The sequence below is a fragment of the Lemur catta genome, chromosome 5 (assembly GCF_020740605.2).
Source record: "Lemur catta isolate mLemCat1 chromosome 5, mLemCat1.pri, whole genome shotgun sequence".
Taxonomy (NCBI): domain Eukaryota; kingdom Metazoa; phylum Chordata; class Mammalia; order Primates; family Lemuridae; genus Lemur; species Lemur catta.
The window spans coordinates 73,621,294-73,639,088 of record NC_059132.1 but is presented as its reverse complement, the minus strand read 5'-3'; the positions used below and the strand labels follow the sequence as shown (position 1 = coordinate 73,639,088).

The 17,795-nt window shown below is 34.3% G+C and overlaps 1 protein-coding gene and 1 pseudogene across 1 annotated transcript in view; one reads left to right on the top strand and one right to left on the bottom strand.

Annotated features, from left to right (window-relative positions):
• Positions 1 to 17,795, top strand: part of LRBA (LPS responsive beige-like anchor protein) — a 613,453-nt gene that overhangs the window by 541,232 nt on the left and 54,426 nt on the right. The gene's annotated exons all lie outside the window — the stretch shown is intronic.
• On the bottom strand, positions 15,998 to 16,927 carry LOC123638479 (annotated as a pseudogene).

Here is a 17,795-nt window from a genome sequence, read left to right as displayed (position 1 = left end):
ACAGACAGAGATAAGCACAGGACAGGAGGGAATGGTACTCCCCCATCTGAGACTGGAGAGTAGAAAGTTAGCATGGGGACTTATGTAAGTAAATGTGTATGAATGAGGTGGAAAGGCAGCATGATATCTTTATGAGGGTTTGTACCAAGGATGAGATAATATTTATAGAAGTACCTAACATAGTGATAGGTGCTGCTCAATAATTATTTCTTTTCTATGTTGTTTTCCTGTGCTTTCAACAGCAGGAGAGTAAGTATAGAAAAAAGTTATAGAGAAAAGGAGTGTGTGTGTGTATGTGTAAAGAGACACAGAGACAGACACAGGCGGGGTTTTGCCGTGGAAGTATAGTGAAATGTATGAAAAGGGATTGAGGGTGGAAGGGTGGCTGATGAAACTGTTAAAGGGATTTGTGGAAATGATGAAATGTGAATCTAGGCTGGATTGACTAGATAAGGAAGGTAGGGAAGAGGCTGATAAACTGGGAGATCTCTCATTCATTATTCACTCATTTATTCAACAAATATTTGTTTTATTGAAGGTGCTAAAACAGAAAAATGAACAAAACAGTCAAATTCCCTTCTCTCATGCAGCTTACATTCTAATGGGGCACACAGAAAATAAACAAAATATAAAGACTATAGTTTCAGTTATGATAAGTGCTATGAAGAAAATAAGGGTGGGTAAGGTGATACAGAGTCACTTGGGGATAGGGCACTATTTTAGAGAAGATGGTCGTGGACTACCTCTCTGTTTTCATAAACACTTTCTTCAAAACTTTGGGATTGGAGTAAACCTATGCAAGGACTCCCAGGGAGGCAGCTCCAACTGCTCTACTCGTGGCCAAGCACATGCCTGTGGCCTCCAACCTGGTACAGCCTCCAAGTCAAGTCCTGTTACAGGTGTAATGCCAATTGTAAAACTTTCACATCGTCATCTGCTGATTTACAGGCCACAGCCGTCTTTAAAGTCTTGTTCCTCTAAGGTGCTTTAACATCACTAATATTAGTACATTTGTATATCCACTTGACTTATATTAAAGCAAATGTAAAATCACAATAATGGTACCAGGGTAGATTTGTGCCTTTCAATATCCAAAGCAAACTAGACTAATATCTGTTCAGTAGCTGTATTGTACTTTTACTTATTTCTATTCACTACTCTGGAACACTTATGTGTTTGCACACTCATACACAGAGGCCAGTTGTCTACAGGTCATGTATTCACCTACTATTTGGGAAAAGCTCTATTCCTCCTGAGAAAGTTTCTAGAGTGAATGGTTAATACATATGGCATAGTAAGTGATCATAAAAATAATCTCCCTATAAAAAGAGCACTAAACGATAGAAATAATAACCATAAGAAGAAGAAGAGTAATCAGAGAAACAGCCTGCAGCACATTAAACTTTTATGTTGTTTTTAATTTTTAGAAAACAGCTGGGTTATCAATATATAACGATGTCTGCATTTACATATATCAGACACCAGAAAGAATTTTTTTCAGGCAAATATGCTAATCTTTTAAAAAATATCTTGTGACCCCCAACTTAAAGATAAATTTTTATCTTTAGCTGTTTACTCTTTTTCTCTCTTTGGTACTTTCTCTTTTTTTTCCCCCTAACTTTACCATTTTTAAATCTGTTTTCCCAATATTATATATGTCCCTTTATATAGACAAAGGACAAATAAATAAAAGTTAGTAATTTTCTAACTATTAATTCTGAATGAATTTGGTTTGACTCATTTACTTTTCTTCCTTAAAACACAATCTTATTAAGCTTTTTTTTTTTTTTCTTTTTTTTGGAGACAGTCTTATTCTGTTGCCCAGGCCAGAGTGCAATAGCATCATCATAGCTCCCTGCAACCTCAAACTAGGTCAAGTGATCTTCCTGCCTCAGCCTCCTGAGTAGCTGGGACTACAGGCACCTGGCTAGTTTTTTTTCAGTTTTTAGTAGAGACAGGGTCTCACTCTTGTTCGGACTGGTCTTGAACTCCTGACCACAAGCAGTCCTCCCGCCTCAGCCTCCCAAAGTGCTAGGATTACAGGCATGAGCCACCACGCCTGGCCTTATTAAGCCTTTCTAACACCATTTCAAAAAAACTGAAAACCAAGGAAAGAAGAAATTTCCAAAAGAGAGAAAAATTAGTATATTTGAATTCAGGGTCAGACATGAGTAAGAATAAATATTTTTACCAAGAAAAAAGCCTCTTAAAATCCAAATTCACAAAATAAATACACAAGTTGAATATTTGTTTTACAAAATAATATTCTTTTTTCTAGAAGATTTAACATATATACTTCCCTTAAATAATATATTTGGAATATAATTATATTTACAGGCATTGTTTCTAGAACAGTTCTGCATCCTTTCATATCCAGATTTTGCCTATTAATTCTCATATAAATGGTATTTGTTATATCTAAAAGTTGAGAGCTCATTGTCTACACCTTACTATCTTAGTATGAAACAGTTTATTGATGGAGTTTAGTAGGTGAGAATTAAGTTTTAAAAATATATATGCACGTGTGTGCACCTAAATATATAAATGTGTGTGCGTGTGTGACATTCACTGGATGCGGGAACACAAAGGAGGACTTGCCAACCCAGATTAAGGGAATATTAACTGCCTGAACATAATCCTTAAGAAATAAGGAGTTAAGTAGGTAAAACAAAAGAAATAGAAAGGACATTCAAAGCAGAGAGTATGGCATGTGGAAGGAGCATAGTAAGGCTCTATGACTGGAATAAACCATGTGGTGGGTGAAGTGAGCATAAGAAGTTGGTGATAAGTAGAAGTTAAGTTGATGATATCTCTAAAACATATTTGGAAACTATTTATTTCTGTTCATCATTAGTCTAAGCCACCATCATTATCTTCACCCAGACTAACATTAGTAGACTTGGTCACCTGTTTCTATCCCTACCTACTTACAATCCAGTCTCCATAGAGCTGCCAAAGTGATATTTTAAAACTGTATGTCAGGTCATGTCACCCCTGTTAACAGAAGAAGTAACAAAGTTCATAATTTGGAAAGGAGAGCTTTATTTCTCATAAAGGGTTGCAGCCTGTGGGTGGCCATTCCAACAGGCTGGTAAGCTGAGCCCCTGGCCAGAAGCCAAGAACATGTGCTTTGAGGCAGGGGCAATGGGAACAAGAATTTATACTGTGCAGGATGGCCAAATATACATATTTAACAAGCTGTAGGAGGAGTCATGAATATTTATGAAAGGAGAAACATGCGCCTGCGCGATCAAGCTTTGTGCCCTTTTGTGGGGTCCGTGTCCATGGCTGCACTCTGGTATCAGAAGGTAAAGCAGAGGACATGAAAACCCTCTGTGCATGTGCCATGGACTAGTTAGAACCACTCCATGGTTGGTGGTCTCTTATCAGGAAAAATGCTGGTCTGGATCACTAGATTGCTTTCTGTTTAGCTCTTAGGAAAAAAGTGTGATGGCTATTAACAAGGGAGGGGGTATAAGACATGTCTGACCTCCCATCTCTTCATGGCTGGGAACTGTTTTAAGATTTCTGCGGGGTCCCCTTGGCCAAGAGGGGGTCTGTTCCGTCAGTGGGGGGCTTAGGATTTTATTTTAGTTCACACTCTCTTGCTTAAACCTTCCTTTTTCACATTAAATATAGAGTAAAATCATGCTTGGCCTATCTGATCTGGCCCTCCCTACCTCAATGATCTCATGTCATGCTATTCTCTTCCTCATTCTTGTGTCCTGTGACACTGACCTTGTTTCTGTTCTTGATCATGGGAAGGTTGTCACTGACTTAGTACCTTTTTATGATAGCTGTTTTCTCTGACCGCCCCAGAGTTTCATATGCTGGCTCCTTGACATGAGAGAGGGCTTGCCTGCATACATACACCCAATCTAGTTATCTTTTTGTTACTGTCTTACTTCCTTTATGCTGCTATAACAGAATATCACAGACTAGGTAATTTATAAATAATAGAGATTTATTTCTCACAGTTCCAGGGTCTGGAAGTCAAAGATCAAGGTTCCACAGCTTCAGTGTCTGGTAAGGGCCTGCTCTCCACTCCCATGATGGTGCCTTGTTGCCGCATTCTCTGGAGAGGACAGATGCTATGTGCTCACCTGGTGGCAGGTGGAAGGGAACAAAGGCCCAAGTTAGTTCTCTCCAGCCCTTTTATAGCTCACAACCATTCATGAGAGTAGAGCCCTCATGACTTAATCACTTCCTGCCTCTTAATACCACCACAATGTGGATTAGATTTCAACACATGAATTTGGGGGACATTCAGACTATAGAAGTTACTCATTTTTAACTTAATTAAAAGCTAAAGAATGTGGTATCTAAGATACAGATTCTTTAAAATCTGTTGAGACTTGACTGACCTTGGGCAAAGTCACTTTTCATAAATGTTGCATGTATACTTGGAAAACAATGTGGGTTCTATAATTTTTGGATAGAGGCCATTTTGCAGTAGTAAAATAGTAAGAAGTGAGGAAGTATAATTAGTGAATGTAGATATTTTACTAACATTATTGTCCTGTTATGATATTTAACCTTAAAGAATTCCATACTGCTATTCTTTTTCAATTGCTATGTTCTGTTTTTATATTTTTCCTACTTCTACTCTCAAGCTTCCAGTTCTCACTTCCTGTTACTGTTAGTATGCCTAGGCAGTGCTCTTCCTGCTCTACAGTTTGCTATTTCTCAGATGCAGTGGCCTAAGAAACCAAATATCAAGATTTGATAGAACTAAATTAAAGGTAAAGTAAAAGGGTTTTGAATACTTTTCCAGGTACAAAAACATAAATGACAGTAATCAAAACAGTATGTTCTGGCAAAGAGACTGAAGTTCAATGAAATAGAATAGGACTTCTAGAAATAGACATATAATATATGGGAATATATGATAAAGGTGATATTTTAAATCACTGGGAAAAGGCTATCTTATTCAATTTGTGATATGAGGACAGATGGCTAATTATTTAAAATATAAGTTAACATAGATCCTTATTCACATTTTAAAGTAAAAGAAATCCCAAATGAATTACATGCATTTGTTTGGAATAAAGATTAAATAAATGTAAAAATTGAAACTACAGAACTTAGATGATAACATAGGTGGGGTAGTTTTATAATCTTGGAATGGGGAACACCTTTGTAAGCCTAATATCAAAACTAAAAATTATTAAGGAAATTGATATATTTGACTAAATAAAAACAAAAATTTCTGTACATCCAAAAAAACAACAAATAACAAAATATAGGAACAGGTAATTCACAAAAGATGAAATATAAACCACATCTGAAAAGGAGTTCATCTTCAGTAATAAGGACATTCAATTTAAAGCACAATAGCATTTTTTGTCTGTTAGATTATCTAAGATTAAAAATAATAAAAATTCCTAATATTGGTGAGAGTATGAGAAAACAGACATTGTCATATATTTGTTGAGAATGAATAAAGGTTAAATCTCCAGAGCAATCTGTATCAATTTTTAAAATGTTCTTGCACTATTTACTTAGAACTGTAACTGAAAACAATAATGGATCAAGTGTGTGAAAAAAAAGTACAGTTATATAATTGTTCATAATAGTCAAAAAAAAAAAAGGAGCAACATAAATGCCCAACAATTGAGAAATGCTTAAATAAATATTGGCAAATCCATATGTGGAATACTGTACATCGTCAAAAATATTGCCATGTAGATCTATATGTATTGCCACGGAAATATATTTTGCCATATTACGGCAAATAACAGATCATATCATATAACATATAAAATACAACTACATAAGGAAAAGTCTAGGATTATGGACCCCAAAATGTTTATGGTCATTATCTTTGGTTAATGAGATCATGGAATTTTTTCATTTGCCTCTTTCTATATTCTAAAATTTTTTCTCTTTAAAATTAGGGGGAAAAAGCGAACCACAACTCCTTTTCCTTTTTGAGGGGGGGAAAAAAGCCTATCCTTGAAAATATGAGGAAGCAATGTATGTTAACATGAGGATGTGTATACTGACTTTGTTTTTGGCTATTTGGAGGTCTTTTGTGATTATTTTCTGGTTTTTGGCCATGTTCTTTGTAATCAATGTTGCTAGGATAGTGACTCTGTATAATCATATTCTTGTAACTTTGACAATGGTGAGGGAATTTACAATTTAACTTTTTTAAAAAAATTTTTTTACTGATAGAGTCTCACTCTGTCACCTAGGCTAGAGTACAGTGGCCTGATTGTAGCTTGCTATTACCTTGAATTCCTGGACTCAAGCAATCCTCTTGCCTCATCCTCCCCAATTTCTTAATTTCTTAATATCTCACTCAAAAATCAGAACACCTCCAATCTCTTAAAATTTTTTTGTTTGTTATTTAACACTGAGCTATGGGGTTTTTTTTCATATGTTTTAGCAATTTGAGGTTATTTCTTTATTTTTCCCATCATATTTGAGGGGAAATAGAAAGAATACTTCTCCTTTTAGGAAAAATGCTTAGATATCACTGTTAATTGTAGTTCTTATTATCGTTATCTAAAAACAATAAGACTGTTGGCCTAAGATTCATGAATTCTAGATCTCTGGGTTCATCACTTAGTTCTATGTGTATGTGTTTGTATATAATTAAGTAGTTAACAAGCTTTAAAAATGTATTTATCAAAGCAATACATGTTAACTCTAAAACATTTAAATAATCCAAAAGCATAAAGTAAAAGAATGGAAATCCCCAAATTTGGATTTTGTTAACTAATGTTAGAGTCACATGCTAACAAACTATAGCATTTCCTATTTGATGTGGTTTTATACATATATATAATATATATATATATATATAAAGACTGCCACAGAATTCATTGCTCTTTACTAATGCTTGAAATTCTGCCATTAGAGATAATTTGTTTTGTTACAAATCTTTTTTGTTTTTTAATAATTTTTTCCAATCATTCAGCTGTGAACAGAGTAGCATAATAGGCTTTGATAAAAGGGAAAGTACAAACACAGCAACACAACACAGAATCTGCAGTAGCCATGATATAGGAAGTGCCAGGGTGTATCCCGGGGTATGCCTGGAGGTTGGAAGAAGGAATGGAAGTTCAAAGGCTAAAAGATACACTGCAGGTAGATGTTGCTCTGGAACAACTTTAATATGAACAATATTGTCTATGCTTTTTCATCTTGCACTTTGCCGTAAGTACTCCCTATATTTCCTCTGAAAGTGTCATTTTCTCCTTTACTTTTTGTACTAATACAAAAAGTTATTTTATGTTTATGTGAGCTCAGAAATTAAAGTTTTTAATTTCCTTTTGAAAATATAACTCAGTTCTATTTACATAGTTGGATAGGGAAAAAGGGAGAGAGAGCCATGATATCGCTCAATTTAAAGAATTACTATATACAGTTGGTCTCATAACATGAAAGTAAAACCTGAAAATTTTCCCTAAGTTGTGTTTAGTGTCTGTGGTTGGCTTTCCTTCCAAATTTATCCTTCCAAATGCTGTTTTAGCAATGCATAATCACTCTGAGAAGGTCTGTTTTCTAAAAGAAGCAGCAGCAGTGTTTAAGTTTACATGACCCCAGTTTCATGACAGCAGTAGCAAATCAGATATCTTATCCAAGGAAAAGCATTTTTGGCTTAGAATTCCATCACTCTCATGGTGGGAGTCAACAGCTCATTTTAGCTCCAACACTGCTGCAGAACATTGGCTGCAGTGAATCTTTCAGAGAGTATAAACACAATTAGTATTTATAGCACTGTTAACATTTGTTAAATAGTTTGGGGGAGTGGTGTATAAGCCTGTTTTAAGCAGGTGGGGCAGGAATCTTTGTTGTGACTGAAGTGAGATTTAAGAGTAGGACAACATGATTATGGTGGTTGTAGCAATACAGTAAATTAGAAGTTTTAAATACAATAAGTTAAGATTTGATGCAGCCACAATTCAAAGTGTTACAGAAATAATCCTGAAGCATCTCTGGCCATAGTGCATTACACAGATGACATATTTGATACAGTGCAGGACAGGAACTGTACAATGAAAAGCCAAATAAACGGTAAGGATTAGTCAAGTTTTAATTGAAAACCTGCATAAAAAATACCATAAAATTAGGCCAGACTTTCTTTTACATCAAAACTGTAATAATCAAAGTTTCCCTTATTCAATTAAATGAGCATCAAAGTTGTCAGTAAAGCTAATCCTTGTATTTTGCTTTTTATAATGCCTATTGTAGACTTATTAAGTTAGGTGTAACTAAATTATAAATCCAAGGACATAAAGCAAAGTATTAATATTTTTATGATTTTTTTTCTTGTATCAACTACCTAAGGAATCCTGAGCCATTCTATTATTCTGATGACTTCTGCCATAACCCCTGTTTCCTTCAGGAGCCATCTTCACTTTAAATTAGGCGAGTGAAGCGTGTCACAGTCAAATCAAGTGCCTGAATTTTGTTCTCTAATTTTTAAACTAAATATAAGCTTCTAGAAAGGTTAAGATGAAGAAAGATTGCATAGTCTTGAAAAAAATCTATATAAAATTATTTGAAAATATGAAAAGATTTCTGAATGTTCAGAATAATAACTTTGAGTTATTTCTAACAAAGATGAGGAAGTTTATTTAGAATTTAGTCACTGCTTTTAGTTTTCATTATTGGTGCAAAGAAGCAACTGAACTTCTATTACTATTTGGGAAACACTTGAGTTAAGTACAAATTTTTAAAATGTTAAGTAAATTAAACTATCTTATAACAGTAAATGTGTCTTACTTCTCTCTGTCTCTGCTAGTACTGTGTTATTGGAGAGTGTATGTGTATTGTCTTTCAGGTTGTAAATCCCTTAAAGTCAAGGAACATGTCATCTAATTCCTCACTGTATCTCATTTCAGTGTTCTTACACAGTGCATGCTCACAAATATCGTTGAGAAAATAGAGTAGGTGGCTCTTACCAAATGAATGATTGATTGTATGACTGCCTCTTTTCATGACATAGTTTAAACATATTTGTCTGGTTTTGAGAAAAAATTTAACCTTCTGAATGCAAAAATTAACTCTCCTGGCTTTTTTTTCTTCAAGAATTTTTACTACATTTTCTCTTCATTTGCCTCTTAGCATTGGCTACCTCTTTGAAGACATTCCACTTATTTTTTTAGGCAGGCTGCTTTATCTACTCATTTCCAGTAGCCAGAGATGGAGGTGTTTTGAATGAGCACATCAGTGTTCTAGACAGAGATACTGTTTGAAGTTATCCATGAACACAGTGCTGCCGAACATTATTGAGTGACGTTTGTTTCTGTTGGTTGTGTCTGCTCTGACTAGCTGGTTTCTTTCAGATTGGCAGCTGGGATTATGCTGTAGTAGATGGACAGCTACGAGCACTGGAGATTGTAGTGAGGCTGGGCTGGGCCTCAATTTAATGTGCCTGGAATGTATAGGCTCAGTCACAAGGCACTAATGGGAAAATCTGTGTGTTTTTTCACAAATTATAATTACTTCATGTCTTACCTTAGTAACTTCAATAATATTATCAGTTACCTGATTCATTGAGTGCCTTTTGGAGGAAAACATATTGTTTACTTAAAAAATTTATATGTAATACTAAATTATAGTAAATTATTGCTAAAACTAAAGGATCCTTGGAATCAGATAAAAATAAGTTAGGAAGTAAGCTCAATATAAAACAAAATTAATGGTAGCAGGGTCTGTTGATTTAATAGTTTTTGACCAATTTACCAACCAAAGTTGTTCTTAGATGGTTAAAAAATATTTCTGGCTATTGTATTAATAGATTAATTAAATTTCATAAAGTTACACAAATATTTACAGACCTATTTTAAAAATTTTTAATTTTCTTAATTTTATATTTTTTTCCAAAATGGAAATTTTTTGTTATTTTTATTTCAAAAGTAATAACATGTTTTGTGTAAGATGTCAAATGGCATAAAAGTAAGGAAAATATAAATTTTTATTCTGCCAATCTTTTCATCCTTCCTCTACCAGAGAAAACAGCTAATGATAGTTTGATACATAACCCTCCAGATTTTACATGCAAGTGTGTATGTGTGTACTCACATAATGCATGTAAGTATATGTGTCTTAAATGCATATATGTATATATTTTTACTTAAATGAGGTAATACTCTATTAAATTCAGTAATTTGAAATTTTTCTTTCATCAGTATCTTATGGACTAGTTTCCATGTCAGGTACATTCAATTCAACTCACTCATTTTAATGGCTGCATAGTATTCTGTTAGGATAGTTGAAGTAGTTTTTTCCTCCAAATTTATACTGATATAAAGAGTGCTGTAATAACTATCTTTGTACCTAAAACTTTTTGCATTCATCTGATTCTTTCCATGTGAAAGTTCATAGAAGTGGAATCAATGGCTCAGTATTTATTTGAAAACATAAATCTGACTTTAAATTCTTAGATATCTAACTAATTTCTCTATCTAATTTGTCAAAATTTAAAAAAGTGAAGTCTTTCCCAAATGTACATAGCATCACTTTTGTTCAATATCACTTATTTCTTTACCATATCCCTCTTCTTTCTGGATTATTTTGCATAGTTTGATGATTAAATATCCTCTGGTCTATATTTGAACATTTATCTGATTGAGTTTTAAATATTTCATATCCTGGTATAGCCATTACATTTTTTCCTGAAAGATTATTTATCTTTTACATTTATGCTTTATAAAGTTTGAATTCTGTATTTTTTATTTCTAGAGTACTTTAAATATTTACATTTCAATCTTAAAAGATTTCTTTTAAATAATTTGAGTTAGGTTCATTATGCTATTTTTTTAATTTTGTGAATTTATTGCTCTGACAACTAAAAAATAACTTTGTATTTCTTTCCTAACGTTAAGAGGAAATGTTTTTACATGATGCTTTGCCTTTCCTTTTTTTTAAACAAGCTAGAAATGTTATCCAAACAAGACCATATATATTGTGTAAATAATTTTCTTTTGGGATTTTCATCCCATTTTTATCAAGTACATTTACTTGCTGTGGATCCTCCTTTAGCCTTTGCAGTGATGATATCAGTATTTTTATCTTTTAGGAATTAAATACAAACTTAAACATATAACGATTAAGTTGCCATTTGATTAGTATGCTTTTTTCACTTGCTGATATCAAAGCTAAATTTGAACAGTGGCTCTAAAGGGCACTAAGGCTAGTCAGCCAGACAGTGCGCTTTGAGTGGAAACCTGTCAAATATCCAGCAAGTTAACTTCTTCAGTTTAAGTTCAAATGTCTAAAGGGAAAGATGAAAACTGGCACAAGTAATGACATGACATGTAACACAATAGAAATCACTGGATTATCTTAATGTGATTTTTTTTTAAATATTGAAAAGACATCTGAACTATGAAATCTTGTTTGGATTCTTAAACATTTCTTGGTAAAGAGGAAGACTAGAATCTTAAGAGAGCTTTCTAGAACTTAATTTTGTAATGTCAGAAAATTTTAATATATTAATACATTAATAAATGATATTTTTCTTAATAAATTATTTTGTTTCTATTTCCCTATCCCAATTTTATAGTGCTTTTAGCTATAAATATGTAGGGAATAAAATGGAATTTCAGAGTTGTGTGTTTAAAATAAGCAGTGTACATATTAATTGCATCCATATGTTTAAGTTATTTCTCCCTAACCCCCATCTTAAATAAAATTTTACAGCATTTATTGTTAGCTACTAAGTGCTGTACTGAGTTAACTTGTTTCGTCAGTTAGATTAAAAACCCTAGTTCATGGAGACTGAAATAGTTTTTAAGCTGAAGCCAAATACTAACTATGTTGTCACTAAGCCAAGTCTACTTTCCTTTACTTTTATTTCTTTTCTTTCTTTCTTTCTTCTTTTCATTCTATCTAGCATAAGGTAACTATATTCTCTCATATATATATATATTATCTCTTTTTCTATATATAGCTCTAAAATCAGGCAAGTATGCAATAGTTGGCACAAAAAACAATAGAATACACAGCTTGTTGAAAAATCTCTTCATAATATTTCCATTTGAAAATCCATTAATAAATTCTCTAGGTAATATTTGAGATGCTGTTTATAAAATATAAATATGTGGTTTTACTGGAATGTCTTGAAGTATTTGCATAGTCTTTTTTATTACTATGTATTTTAACATCTGGAATGCTGCCTGCTGAATTCAGCTTTTATTATAGAAAGTAATAACAGGCTATTTACAGAAATAATTGGGAATTGATAAATAAGAATGTTAAATAATAAAGCAAGCTTTTTAGTAGAAATGTTTAATAGAATATCTTATTTGATACTAGGCTGCTCTGTAATAGTGATTGTAGTGTATCTCTTAGCTGCATCTTTGCTGAATTATATTGACTTGTATGGTCATTCATTCAGTAAACATTTATTGAGTACCTGCTGTGTGCCAAGCCCTAGAAACACAGAAATACTTGGCGGTCTCTGATCTTAAGCAGACTTATAGGACAATCAATAAGAAAACTGAACCAGTAATTAGAATATTAGATACATCAGTAATACATTGGTACTGGAGGTTTATGCACATTGCTCTGAGAGCAGTAAGGGAGGGATAGCAGCAATCTGGATAAAGTCAAGAAAGATATCCCAGAGGCCAGAGATGCCTGAGCTAAGTCTTAAAGAATGAGAAGGAGAAAACTACACAGAGAAAGGGAATAGAACATATATTCAAGGGCTTAAAGGCAATATGACAAGTTACATGTCATATTATAGAGTGTGAAATGGACAGTGGCAGGGGCTAGGTTACTAGTACTATTAATCTTAGTGATGAGTAGTGGGTAACATTTATTGAGTGGTTGCTTAACCCTAGCCAGGCACTGTGTTCAGTTGTTAATACATATGCTGTAATAACATCACATACTTACTGACAACTTACTGTGTGCTAAGAACTGATTTAAGTCCCTTATATTATCTCATTTAATCCTCACCACAACCCAATAAAATACTGACAATTATTATCACAACTTTTAGATGATGAAATTAAGGCACCTAAGGTTAAATAACTTGCCTGAAATCATTCAGCTCTTAATAATATGTGATAATGCTAAGATTTGAACTGAGGCTGTCTGATTCCAATGTCAGCATATTTAACCACATGCAGTGGTGCTACCCCATGATAAAAAATTTGGATGGAGGGATTTTGATTAGAGAAGTCACATAATCAAATTTGCAACTTAAGGATTGGACATCTCATTCCAAGTCTGAGTATGTTCCACCCCTCAGAAGAAGTATGAAGGCTGCCAGCTAATGCTTGTATTTTTGGTCATTGTAAGAAATTTTCATTCTTAGTGTAATCTTGCATTAGAGGTGAAAAAGAACTGTTTAAAAGCAGAAACACTTTCTTATTTTTCAATGAATCTGTTTAACACATTGTCTAGACTGAGCTCCCTTTAAGATAACCTAAGGCCAAATGTCTTAGTAATTATTGAAGTTGGCTAATGGGTATGTGAGGATTCATTATCCTATTCCATAATAAAAAGTTTACATAATAAATGAATTTTAAAAAGCAATCATTTGGGACCAAAACTCTCTAGGTGAAGGAAAATTTGTTAAAAATAGTTTAGGCATCTGGTAGAGTTCGTTAGGCTACTGTATTACCAACCCACCTTCCTGAACCTTATACAGATATAAGGATATCTGCATGTTTCCTGTGATTTCAAACCTCATTTATGCCTTTACATTTTCCATTGCTCTATACAGAGGGCTAAATAGAAAAGTGAAGAAGATAGGGCAATAAACAGAATTACTTGGGAGGCTTTTTCAAATCACGCATATTACCCCAGGATTTCCCACTTGACCTTAATTAAGAATGACTGCTATATTGAGACACTGGAGTGTTGTCATATATCTCAAGTATGTTGGGGCTGAAGAAACAAGATTTACTGCCTTCAGTAACATCTTTCAGAGCTGGCCTGGAGACTCATTTCGTACCTTTGAATAGCAGGTACCAGCCTTCACTTAACACTCCTCATCCTCCCCTGCAACCCTATTTTGCCCTCATCAAGAACTGTACTCATCTCTCAAGCTTGATTTTTGATCCCAGCACAACCCTAGAAACATCATGAAAGTTCTGAGCTAGCTTGCTGTATAACAGGCACTCCGTAAACATTTGTATTGCATGAATACTATGTGCAAGGTACTGTTCTACCTGCTGCACATCACTAAAATATATGATATTCCGACCCGTATAGTATAGCTAGAGAGACTAGTGATCTATTAAAAGGTAAATAACATTACAAGTGAGTCCTGAATCAAGTGTATACTGTAATAAGCAGTATGAACAGGCAGTAAGATTTGAGAAATATTACATCAACAAGGTCGAACTCAAGCAGGGTTTTCAGAGAGGAGTAGAACTCAGAAAATTGAAGCTGAGGATGACCATTCTAGGAGGGGCAGTGAGACAAAAGAAAATGTAAGGCCGAAATGGCTTATATTTGTGGAAGCAAACCAGCTTGACTGGAAAGGAACACTTGTATAAGGGAACAGGATGAAGGAACAAAAGTTAGAGAAGTAAGAAAGCCTTCGGTGCCTGGCATTAGGCCTTTATCTATTAAGTACTGAAGACACTTGAAGACATTTGATCAGAGAACTATTGCATAAAGGAGAGTTTGGAAAAATTCAGTTCTTCAGGCTACATCAAAAGAAGAAACTGGACAGAGGGGAAAAATGGTAAAGAGATTATTACAATACTCAATATTTGAAATTATAAGAAGCCTAGATTCAGAAATGAATGATTAATGTGAGAAACTCTGAAGTGATTGTGCATAGTGACTGATTATATGTTAAACAAAGAGGTAAAATTTTAAAATGTTGATAAGATACTGAGCTTTAAAAAATCAGAAAGGAATCTAACCCTTGACTGAGGAATGCTAGGACAAAATTAACTTTTTCAGATTTTAGATATGTTTATTATTGGTGTGCTAAGACTGCAGTCCCAACTCCTGGAACAGGGTGGCACAGCATTAGATGAGTGGTGGGCAAGCAAGCCAACCTTCTTCTGTATTTACAGCTGCTCCCCATTGCTTACATCACCACCTGAGCTCCACCTCCTGTCAGATCAGCAGCGGCATTAGATTCTCATAGGACCATGAACCCTACTGTAAACCGCACATGAGAAAGACCTAGGTTGCGTGCTCCTTATGAGAATCTAATGCCTGATGATCTGAGGTGGAGCTAAGGCAGTGATGCTAGCGCTAGAGAGTGGCTTGCAAATACAGATCATCATTAGCAGAGAGGTTTGACTGCACAACAAATGTAATGCTCTTGAATCATCCTGAAACCATCAACCCCGCGCCCCAATCCATGGAAAAATTGTCTTCTATGAAACCTGTCCCTGGTGCCAAAAAGGTTAGAGACCACTGTGCTTAGCACACATAGATGGCCAGCAGACAGAAGTACAGACGGACACTTCATAGGACTGGGCTGGCCTCTGGTTGTTGAGTTGGTAATCTTTCAAATATAAATAAGGTTTAAAGTCCAGTAGAAAAAATTTCCAGGAAAGGAAGTTGTGTGTTTTTTTTTTTCCATTTTTTTTTCAATGTGGACAAAAATTTTTAATATTGATTTTTGCTATGATGTTTTTAACTTTCAGTCTTTTCAACATAAAATAGCTGCACACATTTACATGGTTTTTTTTAATAAAACACAATCTTAAAAAAGTTAATGATGATTAGTCTTTGTGGTTCCTAGTAATAAATCCTATCATTTTTTCACATAGTAGAAATTATATTCTTATACAGGATTGCATTAAGACCCAGTAGTTATTAAATAATGTTAGTAAATAACCATATAAATCCCAAATGAAGCAAAGGTGAACAATATTCATAATGCACTTTCACCTCATTGAAGTTGAAGCTGCTCCTTTTAGATGTTTTTCCACTTCAATGTGAAGTAGATTGTGAGGGTTTTATTAGTGGTTTCATTATGTGGCTTTTTAAAAGGAAAAATGGTTTTGATTTCTTCCACAGTTCACAGTTCTCAGATGAGACCCTTTTTTGTAAATCATAGTCCAGGGATGTTTTGAATAACCAAGTGGTCTTCAGTAGGTGAAATCTCTCAATGCATCTGTAATAAATAAGCTTCTACATCCTTAGCTATATTACCAGTATATCCTGGAACCAAAGTAAGATGGTTTTCCTGTTCCCTTAATCCGCTTAATTGTTTTAAAATCTGAATATTTCCATCATTTATAATTTCTGTTTTGGATGATAGTTCTGTCCACCACCTTTTTATGACTGCTTGAAGCCAGTTTAAACCAACTATTACATATTCTTCAAATTTGCTTTTAAGTAGTGACTTTACTAAAGGCAACAAGTCTACACAGCAGCCAAGTGAGATATATTGTTTCTTCCTGTAAACTATTAGCACAGGAAGGCAATCTGCCACAACTCCAAGATCTTCTATCCTCACCAAATAAACTACAAGTTCACTTATACTAATCTTTCTCCGGAAAGTTAAAGCTATATTCAGTCTCAAATGCCTGCTGAACAAGACTTGAGCCATTGTTTCATGGTCCTAAGAAACTTCAGGAAAAAACCCACTATATTTTGATGAAAGGCTTTCTGTTTGTGAAGAACTAGAATCACTGGATTTAACAGATGTGTTCACCTATCATGGCGTGATTTTTCAGGCAGGTGGCTCGCATAAGCCAGTTCATTTTCTTTATTTGCCATGTCATAGCCTCCACTTCTAGGGGACTGTTTTTTTCTGTAACAAGGATTTGGAAAGGGATGGGACTTTCTTTCTACAGTAATTTATCTGGGATTTTTGCAGCTTGTCCACTTTATGTAAGCAGCCAACTGTTTTGGAGATTTCTTAACCTCCTTCATGTTCTTAGTGAAATTAAAGATCCTTTTTCTAAGGAAGATCAATGGAATGATCCTCAATATCATTACAAAAGTTCTGTTTTTTAACATCGCGGGTTTTAGATGCCATAATCTCTTAAATAACAGCACCTTATGGAACCTCGGTGCCTCAGCCCTGCCCTGGCACTGATGAACCATGCCAGCAGCTGGAGTTTCCCTCAGCTTCTTGGCCAGGCCCCACTCAAGGCCATTCAAAAGCCTGGGATTGAGAAAAAGTTTAAATTGAGAAAATCAAAGTACTAAAAGAGAACTTAGTGATAAATTCATTTATGGATGAGAAGGAAGTCAGCAAAAGACAGAGAATAAAGGATTAGATTAGAGAATCAGTCTAAGCATAAAGCCATTGAAGACACAGAAGAGAGAATCTCTGTAGAATTGTTTCAGAGATCAAGATGAACCAAAAAAATGGCAGATGAATTTTAAAAACAATGAGGAGAATCTAGAATTATCAATTGATGACATAAAATGTGACTATAAAGTTTTGAGATCATAGTCATTTACCTTATAATCGTAGTACATAACTTTCACACTTGAAAAAGCCCTTTCTATTGCATTTTTATTATCAACAATTCAAAGGTTAGTCAAGAAGTAAAGCATTTGTGTCTATGAATTCTACAGCCTTTTTAGATGGCTTGAGGACTTAGAAGAGAATTGATTATTATTTAACCTATGTGAGATAATACAACTTTTATTTTGTCATTGAGATAGAATAATCAGACTACTATATGACTTGGAAAAGCCTTTTCCTCAAAGTGGTCAGTAATGTGCCAACTGTATTACATTTTTAAGACTTGTTTTTTAAAAAATATCAAAAAGAAGAAATTGGGGCCAGGTGTGGTGGCTCATGCCTGTAATCCTAGCACTTTGGGAGACCGAGGCAGGGGAATCTTTTGAGACCAGGAGTTCGAAACCAGCATCAACATGAGCAAGACACTGTC